Source organism: Aquarana catesbeiana, linkage group LG07 (genome assembly GCF_042186555.1).
Source record: "Aquarana catesbeiana isolate 2022-GZ linkage group LG07, ASM4218655v1, whole genome shotgun sequence".
Lineage (NCBI taxonomy): Eukaryota > Metazoa > Chordata > Amphibia > Anura > Ranidae > Aquarana > Aquarana catesbeiana.
In genome coordinates, this window is record NC_133330.1 from 344,215,471 (window position 1) to 344,227,684 (window position 12,214).

A 12,214-nucleotide genomic window follows, 5' to 3' on the forward strand; every position below is an offset into this window, starting at 1 on the left:
TATTATCTGTGGGTATCTGAAGGTTCAGAAAAACTCTCCTGATGTTCATACTTGTTGCTCTATTTGGAATAAACCCTGTTTGATCTTGGTGAACTACTTTGTGAATGATCTTTCTTAACCTCCCTGCCAGGACCTTTGCTAGTATCTTAACATCAGAGCAGAGTAGAGATATAGGTCTGTAAGATCCTGGTTCCAGTGGGTCCTTCCCCTCTTTATGCAATACAATAATTACAGCTTCCGTCATTGACGATGGTAATTTCCCCCTCTCCTTCGCCCAGTTAAATACTTTAAGGAGTTCCGGAAGCAGTGTTTCCCCGTAGCTTTTATATATTTCTGTTGGTAGCCCATCTGGACCCGGGGACTTATTATTGGCCATTTCTGCTACTGCCCTTTTGATTTCTTCCAATGTGATTGGTCGCTCTAGTTCCTCTTTATCTGCCTCCTCAATTACTGGTATAGTTATCTTACTAAAAAAGGAGTCCATTTCCTCTCCCTCCCTGATCCCTCGGGATTTATATAAATCCATATAGTATTCTTTGAAGGTGTCTATAATTATCTCTCTCTGGGATGATATTTCACCTCTCTTAGTTCTAATTACTGAGATCGTGGAGGGGGGGGGACTGTTTTTAACAATACTGGCCAACATCTTCCCTACTTTTTCTCCTTCCCCATATACAATTTGTCTCTGGAACAATCTTTTATTTTCTACTTTCCTGAGTATTGCATCTTTATAACTTTGTTGTTTTTTCTCCCACACTTTCTGGTTCTCGGGTAGGGGGTTCTTTCACATACTCCTTCTCTGCCTCCATTAACTCTCTCCTGGTCTTATTCTCCCAGTCCCGTGAAGCTTTTTTGATTTTAGACACTTTCTGAATCAATAGACCCCTCAGGTAAGCCTTTAACGTATCCCACATCACCCCCTTTGTAACATTATCCGAATTGAACCTTATGAACTCATCCAACTCATATGCCATCCCTTCTGACTCCCCCATAATTTCCAGCCAGGCCGGGTTCAATTTCCATACTCTACCTTCTTTTTTGTTTCCAGGGTTTACTTCAACTGTCATTAAAGAATGATCTGACACCCCTCTAGGCTGATACACTATATTTTGTATTACTTGCCCTGCTAGATCATTACCCAGTACTATGTCTATCCTTGATAAGGTAGAGTAGGAACTCGAGTAACATGAGTATTGTAATATTCCTGGGTTCCGTGATCTCCAAATGTCGGATAATCCTGCTTCTTGTAGATATTGACACATCCGATTTTCTTGTGCTCCCTGGCTCTGTTTCCCTGGAGGAAATCTGTCTATTTAAATAGTTCAATGCTGGATAAAGACGCCCAGATACTGAAGGTCACTCGATAGGGATCATTCCAATTTCTTTCTTATCATTGGGATCGCTTACTGGGGTTTTGGTTCAGAACAGCTCCCCAACCTCATAAATCCCTTTTCCCCAGCAGTACGCCCCATCCTTCGCTTCACCCCCCCCCCCACTTCGCCTCAACACCAGCCCCCCCCACCATCGGACACTGAAATGTGCTGAATGAGTAAAGGCTTGTGTAGATGGCTCTGCTTATGCACATTGTGCTTTTACTATTGAACACAGCGCCACTCCAACACATGCCTTCAGATAAATGCATCAGGGACTACATCTGACCTGCTTTACCTGCAATTATGTGTCTCAATAAGACCCACCCCCAAGCAGCCACACAGGCTTTTATTCCCACAGCCAACCTCAGGCTCCTCCCAGTAATCTGACCAACCCCAGAACACCCACACAAGCTTTTATTCCTACAGCCAGCCTCAGGCTCTTCTGCAATCTGACCCACCCCCAAGCACCTACACAGGCTTTTTTTTTCCCAACAGCCAGCCCCAGGTTCCTCCAAGTAATCAGACCAACCCCAGAAAACCCACACAAGCTTTTATTCCTACAGCCAGTCTCAGGCTCTTCTGCAATATGACCCACCCCCAAGCACCTACCCAGGCTTTTTTCCAACAGCCAGCCCCAGGTTCCTCCCAGTAATCCGACCAACCCCAGAACACCCACACAGGCTTTTATTTCAGCAACCAGCCTCAGGCTTCTCTCTGCAATCTGACTCATCCCTGAGCACCCACACAAGGTTTTATTTCCAACAGCCAGCCCCAGGTGCCTCCCAGTAATCCGACCAACCCCAGAACACCCACACAGGCTTTTATTTCAGCAGCCAGCCTCAGGCTTCTCTCTGCAATCTGACTCATCCCTGAGCACCCACACAAGGTTTTATTTCCAACAGCCAGCCCCAGGTGCCTCCCAGTAATCCGACCAATCCCAGAACACCCGCACAGGCTTTTATTTCCACAGCCAACCTCAGGCTTCTCCTTGCAATCTGACTCACCCCTGAGTACCCACACAAGGTTTTATTTCCAACAGTAAGCTCCAAGCTACTCCCAGTAATCTGACTTACCCCAGAACGCCCACAGAGGCTTTTTTTTCCACATCTGGCTCCAGGCTTCTCCCTGAAATCTGACCCACTCCCGAGCACCCACACAGGTTTTTCTTCCCTCACCAGCCCTAGGCTTCACCCAGCCATCCAACAAACCCCTATCGAGCACCCACAAAAGTTTTATTTCCACAGCTAGCCCCAGGCTCCACTCAGCAATCCAACGCACCCCTGAGCACCTACACAGGCTTTTATTTCCACAGCCATCCCCAGGCTCCTTCCAGAAATACAGCCCACCCCCAAGCACCCACACAGCCTTTTATGTCCACAGCCAATCCCAGGCTCTTCCCAGCATTCCAACCCACCCCTGAGTGCCCACACATGTTTTTTTGTACCACAGCCAACCTAGCAACAAAGCAAGGTCCATAAAGACATGGATGAGCAAGTTTGGGGTGGGGGAACTTGACTGGCCTTCACCTCAACATGATAGAACACCTTTGGGATGAATTAGAGAGGAGACTGCGAGCCAGGCCTTCTCGTCCAACAGTGCCTGACCTCACAAATGCTCTTCTGGAAGAATGGTCAAACATTCCCATAGACACCCTCCTAAACCTTGTGGACGGCCTTCCCAGAAGAGTTGAAGCTCTTATAGCTGCAAAGGGCGGAGCCAACTCAATATTGAACCCTACGGACTAAGACTGGGATGCCATTAGAGTTCATGTGAAAGTAAAGTCAGGTGTCACAATACTTTTGGTAATATAGTGTAAACATTAAAAAAAAAAAATGAAAAAAAAAAGAAAAAAGGGGTGGGGGGCAGACTTCATGGACCGCTTGGTCTTTTTTACTCTTCTTCATTTCTAGGTTTTTTAAAAATTTAATCTTGCATTAAAACCTTCCGAAGATAAAGTGGTTTAAAATAAAATTTTTTAAAAATGTACAATTTTTTTTTTTAAAGGTGGGGGAGTGGTTCAGACTTTATGGGCCACTTGGTCTTTTTTTCTCCTGGCACTCTTCTTTGCTTCTATGTTTTTTTTTTTTAAATTAATCTTGCTTTTCGGGGGATGTTTCATGGGATATGTAGAATTCTGTTCTCCTTTACCCGGGGAGCCGGACGCTCCTCAGCCGACGGTGGATTTCAGTTCCCTCCTCGCAGGTCTACGAGGTGATAGTTAAATAGAACGGGATGGATTGGGGCCGGCAGGGAAAAGATATTGAGAATAATATCATTGCTTCCCATAGTGTCCTCCAGAGAGCTCCCGGCCTAATCATGGCGCTCTATATAATACTATTTGTTTGCCGTTCTGGCAGCTTTATAGGTGCTCGTAGGGCCGCAAATAAGGACACCAATTTGCCAGCGCAGTGTGTTTTGATAACCGACCTCTCCATAAATCTGGATTAAAATCAAAAGGGAGAATTTAAGGCGACTGGGGCATGGGGAACGGATGAAAGGTCGCGCGTCTTGATGGCTTCGGTGTCGCGGTGACTGAGGCGAGGCTGCGGTTCAGCATGCGGTCACAGGGGGCCGGAGATGTATGGTGGCGTGCCGGGTTCTGGGCCGGGGCATGGGTCACTCAAGTGATGACTTCTCTCTGCTCTGCATCAATGAGACAAGCAGGCAAAAAATATGGGATGTGATGGGAACGGAGCTTTATACCCCTCCGCTGCTGGGAGCTCCATGATGGAGATAGAGAGAGTCTGTAGCAGATTAATATTTTATTTCTCCTGGAGAATTCTTCAAAGAGCGAGGGGGAAAAAAGTATTTGATCCCCTGGTGATTTTGTGCGTTTGCCAACTGACAAAGAAACAATCCGTCTATAATTTTATTGGTCGGTTTATTTTACCAGTGAGAGACAGAATAACAACAACAAAATCCAGAAAAACGCATTTAAAAAAAAAAAAGTTATAAATTGATTTGCATTTTAATGAGTGAAATAAGTATTTGTTCCCCTATCACTCTACAAGATTTCTGGCTCCAGGTGTCTTCTATGCAGCTAACAAGCTGAGATTAGGAGCACTCTCCTAAAGGGAGTGCTCCTAATCTTAGCTTGTTACCTGTATAAAAGACACCTGTCCACAGAAGCAATCGATCAGTTTCCTATCTCTCCACCGTGGCCAAGACCAAAGAGCTGCCCAAGGATGTCAGGAACAAGATTGTAGACCTACACAAGGCTGGAATGGGCTACAAGACCATCGCCAAGCAGCTTGGTGAGAGGGTGACAACAGTTGGTGCGATTATTCACAAATGGAAGAAACACAAAATAACGATCGATCTCCCTCGGTCTGGGGCTCCATACAAGCTCTCACCTCATGGAGGTTCAATGATCATGAGAATGGTGAGGAATCAGCCCAGAACTACACGGGAGAATCTTGTTAATGATCTCAGCTGGGACCATAGTCACCAAGAAAACAATTGATAACACACTACACCGTGATCATTGAAATTATACTGACCATTCAAATTATAGACTGATCATTTCTTTGTCAGTGGGCAAAGAATCAGCAGGGGATCCAATACCCCCCCTCACTGTATACTCCATAGAAGGAGGAATGTCCTCACTTACTACTGGCATGATTTACTAAACGAGACGCATCTACACCATCATGTCAGAACATCCGTGGAGATGGTTCAATTAGAATAACCAACACATGTGACTGGTAGAGAAGACGGAAGCCTTAGGGGGCCCCATAACACTATCGCTGAGGTGATGTGTGTTACTGCATTACCATTAAGTGAACCGAAAAAGTGCATGTAGAAACACAAGAAAATTATTATTTTATTGAATAGCCACAGTGAACAAACGCAGATTGAGTCAGTTGACGCATTTCAGCCTAAAAAGCCTTAGTCATAACCCCATAAGCTGGTGGACCCGTCCTCGTAGACAAACCGCCTGGCGGACCCCACTCCTCGTAGATAAAAGGCCAGATGGACCCCTGTCCTCATGGACAAAACGCCTGGTGGACCCCTGTCCTCATAGACAAAACGCCTGGTGGACCCCTGTCCTCATAGACAAAACGCCTGGTCGACCCCTGTCCTCATAGACAAAACGCCTGGTCGACCCCTGTCCTCATAGACAAAACGCCTGGTCGACCCCTGTCCTCATAGACAAAACGCCTGGTCGACCCCTGTCCTCATAGACAAAACGCCTGGTCGACCCCTATCCTCATAGACAAAACGCCTGGTGGACCCCTGTCCTCGTTAACAAAAAACCTGGCAGACCCCTGTCCTCGTAGACAAAAGGCTTGGCGGACCCCTGTCCTTGTTAACAAAAGGCCTGATGGACCACTGTCCTCGTAGACAAAAGGCCTGGTGGACCACACTCCTCGTAGACAAAAGGCCTGGTGGACCCCACTCCTCGTAGACAAAAGGCCTAGTGGACCCCACTCATCGTAGACAAAAGGCCTGCTGGACTCCTGTCCTCATAAGCAAAAGGCCTGGCGGACCCCTGTCCTCATAGACAAAAGGCCTGGCAGACCCCTGTCCTCATAGACAAAAGGCCTGGCAGACCCCTGTCCTCATAGACAAAAGGCCTGGCAGACCCCTGTCCGCATAGACAAAAGGCCTGGCAGACCCCTGTCCTCATAGACAAAAGGCCTGGCAGACCCCTGTCCTCATAGTCAAAAGGCCTGGCGGACCCCTGTCCTCATAGTCAAAAGGCCTGGCGGACCCCTGTCCTCATAGACAAAAGGCCTGGCAGACCCCTGTTGTCATTGAGTAAAGAGAGGGTGAATCTATTGTCATCAAACCTGCGGACAAAGGGGGCAGTATAGTCATCCAGGACAAAGAAGACTACATCCTCGAATCACGCAGACTACTTTCTGATACTAACACCTATGCTAGGCTCCCCAGTGATCCCACATTCCAGTTTTCGCAAGAAGCAACTACACTTATTAACAAAGCCCTTACTGACGAAATCATTTCCAAATCTGAAGCCTCGTTCTTAAAGAAAAACTTCCATAAAGTTCCGTATTTCTACCATTTACCAAAAATTCATAAAGATCTCACCCGTCCCCCAGGCCGTCCCATAGTGGCTGCCATGGAGAGTGTCACCAGTGGCTTCTCCATATATATTGATCAATTTCTCCAACCCCTAGCACAGAACCTCCCTTCCTATATACGTGATGGACCCCATCTACTTGAGATGCTCAAACCCTACACATGGCATAAGAACTACTGGTGGCTTTCACTCGATGTGTCATCACTCTACACATCGATACCCCATGATATAGGAGCCAGGGCTGTCGGGCATTTTTTGGCCAACGATCCCCTCACCAACCCCCGGCAAGCTACACATCGATACCCCATGCAACTGTCTTTGTAGACAAAAGGCCTGGCGGACCCCTGTTGTCATTGAGTAAAGGCCTGGCGGACCCCTGTTGTCATTGAGTAAAGGCCTGGCGGACCCCTGTTGTCATTGAGTAAAGGCCTGGCGGACCCCTGTCTTCATAGAGAAAAGGCCTGGTAGACCCCTGTCCTTGTAGACAAAAGGCCTGGCGGATCCCTCACTCATGTCAGACCAAAGTACTGCAGAGACCTTTTTAACCACTTCAGCCACGGAAGATTCCCCCCCCCCCCCCTTCATGACCAGGCCATTTTTTGAAACGGCACTGCGTTACTTTAACTGACAATTGCGCAGTCGTGCAACGCTGTACCCAAATAAAATTGACGTCCTTTAAATACCACAGATAGAGCTTTCTTTTGGTGGTATTTGATCATCTCTGCGTTTTTTATTTTTTGCACTATAAACAAAAAAAAGAGCGACAATTTTGAAAAAAATAATATTTTTTATTTTTTGCTATAAAACATTCCCAATAAAAATTTTTTTAAAAATCTAATTTCTTCATCAGTTTAAGACAATATATATTCTGCTACATATTTTTAGTAAAAAAAATCCTAATAAGTGTATAATGATTGGTTTGCACAAAGGTTATCGCGTCTACAAACTATGGGATAGATTTATGGAATTTATATTTATTTTTTTATTTTTTACTAGTAATGGTGGCGATGAGCGATTTTCAGCGGGACTGCGACATTGCGGCGGACAAATCTGACACTAACTGACACTTTTTGGGGACCAGTGACACCAATACAGTGATCAGTGCTAAAATAAAATGCACTGTCACTGTACTAATGACACTGGCAGGGAAGTGGTTAACATCAGGGGCGATCAAAGAGTTAAATGTGTTCCCTGGGAGTGTTTTCAAACTGTGGGGGAGATGCTTTTGTCTGGGGGGGGGGAGGGGGTGAACAGAGATCAGTTTTCCTGCTTAGCACAAACACAAGTTCTCCATCTTCCCCTCGGACAGAACGTCGATCGGCCTTGTTAACATAGGCAGACTGCCGCTCTGCCTCTCCTCAAAATGATCGGCGGGCCCCGGCGGCCATCGCGTTCAGCGGACCTGCTGATTGGCTCCCACTGTGTCCAATCACCCAGACCTCGTGCACGAAATCACGTACAAGTACCTGATTTCACGCAGGAGCGCCGCCCTACCGCAGTATGTGGGGCGGTCCATAAGTGGTTAAAGCGCGACATGTTGGGTATCGATTTACTCGGCATAACATCATCTTTTATATTATACAAAAAAATTAGGCTAACTTTACAGTTTTTTTCTTTTTTATTATTCATTAATGTGTATTTTTCCCCCAAAAATTGCGTTTGAAAGACCTAAAATATTGACATAAAATATTACAACAATCGACCTTTTATTCCCTAGGGTCTCCGTAATAAACAAATATATATATACTGTTTGGGGGTTCTAATTTTCTAGCAAACAATACTGATTTTTACTTGTAAACAACAAAATGTCAGAAAAAGTCCGGGTCTCAAAGTGGTTAAGTCGCACGGTTGTGACTGAAAAACATGGAGTGCGACTTGTCCTGCGACTTTAGGCTCCATTCACACTCGTAAGACTTGTTGTGTGACTTTGGACACTAAAATCGCAGTGACAAGTCACACTCCATCAGACGCAGCCTGTGATTTGTTACTGTACTGGCCCGCTGCCGGTACCATGTGATCGCTGTGACAAATCCCAGCAGATCACATGACAATCGTAAACAATGGATGGCTTCCTTTCATGCCATCCATTTGTGTACAATTGTGTTGCTACCTGTGATCACAGCGATCACATGGTACAGACAGGGCCAATCACAACAATACACACTGAATTAATCAGTTTCAATCAATAAAAATGGTTGCTGATACCAGTGAAATTCACTGTTTTAAGCAATCGTGTGTAAAAAAAAAAAAAAAAAAAATCATGATCACTTCCTCAGAGTAGTACAATGTTACTATGGTAACATTATATTAAAAAAAAGTTATAAAAAAAAAAAAATATATAGATAGATATACTGTAGATATAGATAGAGATCTATATATATATATATATATATATATATATATATATATAATTATTATTACTATTATTTTTTAACATACTGTCACTAGTCGGTGTCCCCGATCACCGCCACACTGGTTATATGATGACGCCGTACTGCACTAGTGACAAAATTGTGATCAGTGTTTTAAAAAAAAAAAAAAAAGAAAAGAAAAAAAATGTAACAAAAAAGAAAAAACTATTAAAAATATATAATTTATATAAATATATGTGTATATATATATATATTTTTTTTTTAACATAGTGTCACCAGTTGGTGTGTCCCCGATCACCCCTTATATGATGACGCTGTACTGCACTGGTGACAAAATTGTGATTTTTCTTCATTTCTTCATTTTCCCCTCAAAAAATGCATTCCAGTCCTAATAAACAATAAATTGCAACAGCACCGTTTATTGGCGTTAGATTTTCATCTCATATACCGGGACATACATGACTCTGTCACCTCTGAGCTGTCGTCACGGTCCAGGTAGTTGAAGGTGACCATGGATGATGCCTGAACAGAGATGGTGCTGTCCTTCTGGAGAGGAGATCAGGTGACGGCATTGTCAGGGGGAGAGTCCTGTGATCTTAGTGAGAGAGAATAAATGAATAAATACCCAGAAGCGTTCTACAGACACATATTAGTCAGCATGAGGAATATAGCTGAGGCTGGGGACATGGGGGAAATCCTATAACAGTGATGGCGAAACTTGACACTCCAGATGTTTTGGAACTACATTTCCCATGATGCTTAACTACACTGCAGAGTGCCGGAGCATCATGGGAAATGTAGTTCCAAAACATCTGGAGTGCCAAGGTTTGCCATCACTGGCCTATAACATGTCAGTGCGTTAGAAGACATCCGATGGAGAGAAGGTCACATGGCCGAGGAGTCCTCTGAGAGGTCAGCCAATCAAGTCTGGATGTGATTTCCTCCATTATCCCCAACAGAGTTCTGTCTTCAGACTCATCTAACCCCCCAGAAGCCCTGATGAAGGGGGGGTGCTGTCACCCCGACATACGTTGCTTCTTCATTACGAGTGATTACAACAAATAAAAGATTCTGGGCTCTTAGAATTGGTCATCATGTTTGTATATGTGGATCTCACACTCCAGGCCCCTCTAGGTGGAGGACACTTTGCTTTTCTTAGGATCAGCTTCAGCAGAGCTTCTGTCCTCCATGAGAACTTCACTGACATTCTAGAGACTAAGAATACGATCGCTACAACATGCCTCCGACATACTAAGAGAGGGGTTCCCACCATCCCTGTGCTGAGTTCCCGGGTCTGTACACCTGCTGTGCCCATTATGAGGGGTTCTCACCATCCCTGTGCTGAGTTCCCGGGTCTGTACACCCGCTGTGCCCATTATGAGGGGTTCCCACCATCCCTGTGCTGAGTTCCCGGGTCTGTACACCCGCTGTGCCCATTATGAGGGGTTCCCACCATCCCTGTGCTGAGTTCCCGGGTCTGTACACCCGCTGTGCCCATTATTAGGGGTTCTCTCCATCCCTGTGCTGAGTTCCCGGGTCTGTACACCCGCTGTGCCCATTATGAGAGGTTCCCACCATCCCTGTGCTGAGTTCCCGGGTCTGTACACCCGCTGTGCCCATTATGAGGGGTTCCCACCATCCCTGTGCTGAGTTCCCGGGTCTGTACACCCGCTGTGCCCATTATGAGGGGTTCCCACCATCCCTGTGCTGAGTTCCCGGGTCTGTACACCCGCTGTGCCCATTATGAGGGGTTCCCACCATCCCTGTGCTGAGTTCCCAGGTCTGTACACCTGCTGTGCCCATTATGAGGGGTTCCCACCATCCCTGTGCTGAGTTCCCGGGTCTGTACACCCGCTGTGCCCATTATGAGGGGTTCCCACCATCCCTGTGCTGAGTTCCCAGGTCTGTACACCTGCTGTGCCCATTATGAGGGGTTCCCACCATCCCTGTACTAAGTTCCCGTGTCTGTACACCCGCTGTGCCCATTATGAGGGGTTCCCACCATCCCTGTGCTGAGTTCCTGGGGTCTGTACACCCGCTGTGCCCATTATGAGGGGTTCCCACCATCCCTGTGCTGAGTTCCTGGGGTCTGTACACCCGCTGTGCCCATTATGAGGGGTTCCCACCATCCCTGTGCTGAGTTCCCGGGTCTCTACACACGCTGTGCCCATTATGAGGTGTTCCCACCATCCCTGTGCTGAGTTCCCGGGTCTCTACACACACTGTGCCCATTATGAGGGGTTCCCACCATCCCTGTGCTGAGTTCCCGGGTCTGTACACACGCTGTGCCCATTATGAGGGGTTCTCACCATCCCTGTGCTGAGTTCCCGTGTCTGTACACCCGCTGTGCCCATTATGAGGGGTTCTCACCATCCCTGTGCTGAGTTCCCGGGTCTGTACACCCGCTGTGCCCATTATGAGGGGTTCCCACCATCCCTGTGCTGAGTTCCCGGGTCTGTACACCCGCTGTGCCCATTATGAGAGGTTCCCACCATCCCTGTGCTGAGTTCCCGGGTCTGTACACCTGCTGTGCCCATTATGAGAGGTTCCCACCATCCCTGTGCTGAGTTCCCGGGTCTGTACACCCGCTGTGCCCATTATGAGGGGTTCCCACCATCCCTGTGCTGAGTTCCGGGGTCTGTACACCCGCTGTGCCCATTATGAGAAGGCGATGTTGGGGGGGAGGGGGTGTTGGTGATGGGGGAAGAGTGTAAAGGGGGGTGTTGGTGATGTGGGGGGGGTGATGTGTAGGGGGGGGTGTTGGTGATGTGGAGGGGGGGTGTTGGGGGGGGTTATATGGGGGGAGGGGGGTTATGGAGGTGGGGGTGATGTGTAGGGGGGAAGTTGGTGATGGGGGGGTGTAGAGGGGGGTGTTGGTGATGTATGGGGGGGTGAAGAGGGGGGTGTTGGTGATGTATGGGGGGGGTGATGGGGGGAGGGGGGTTGTGGAGGTGGGGGTGATGTGTAGGGTGGGGGGTGTTGGTGATGGAGGGGGGTGATGTGTAGGGGGGGTTATATGGGGGGAGGGGGGTTATTCTGGTGGGGGTGATGTGTAGGGTGGGGGGTGTTGGTGATGGAGGGGGGTGATGTGTAGGGGGGGTTATATGGGGGGAGGGGGGTTATTCTGGTGGGGGTGATGTGTAGGGTGGGGAGTGTTGGTGATGGGGAGAGGTGTGTGGGGGGGGGGTGATGGGGGAGAGGTGTGGGGGGTGATTGGGGGAGGGGGGTTATGGAGGTGGAGGTGATGTGTACTGGGGAGGGGGGGAGTGTTGGTGATGTATGGGGGGTGATGGGGGAGGGGGGTTATGGAGGTGGGGGTGATGTGTATGGTGGGGGTGTTGGTGATGGAGGGGGGTGATGTGTAGGGGGGGGGGGGGGTTGGTGATGGAGGGGGGTGATGTGTAGGGGGGGTGTTGGTGATGTGG

At 47.6% G+C, this 12,214-nt stretch overlaps 1 long non-coding RNA gene across 2 annotated transcripts in view; it reads right to left on the reverse strand.

Annotated features, from left to right (window-relative positions):
- Positions 1-12,214, reverse strand: part of LOC141102597 (uncharacterized) — an 81,000-nt gene that overhangs the window by 26,263 nt on the left and 42,523 nt on the right. The window contains exon 2 of one of the 2 annotated variants that reach the window (XR_012235171.1): positions 9,261-9,384. This is a non-coding gene — a long non-coding RNA (uncharacterized lncRNA). Of the gene's footprint in view, positions 1-9,247; positions 9,385-12,214 lie in introns of both variants that reach the window. The other variant, XR_012235170.1, reaches the window with a different exon arrangement.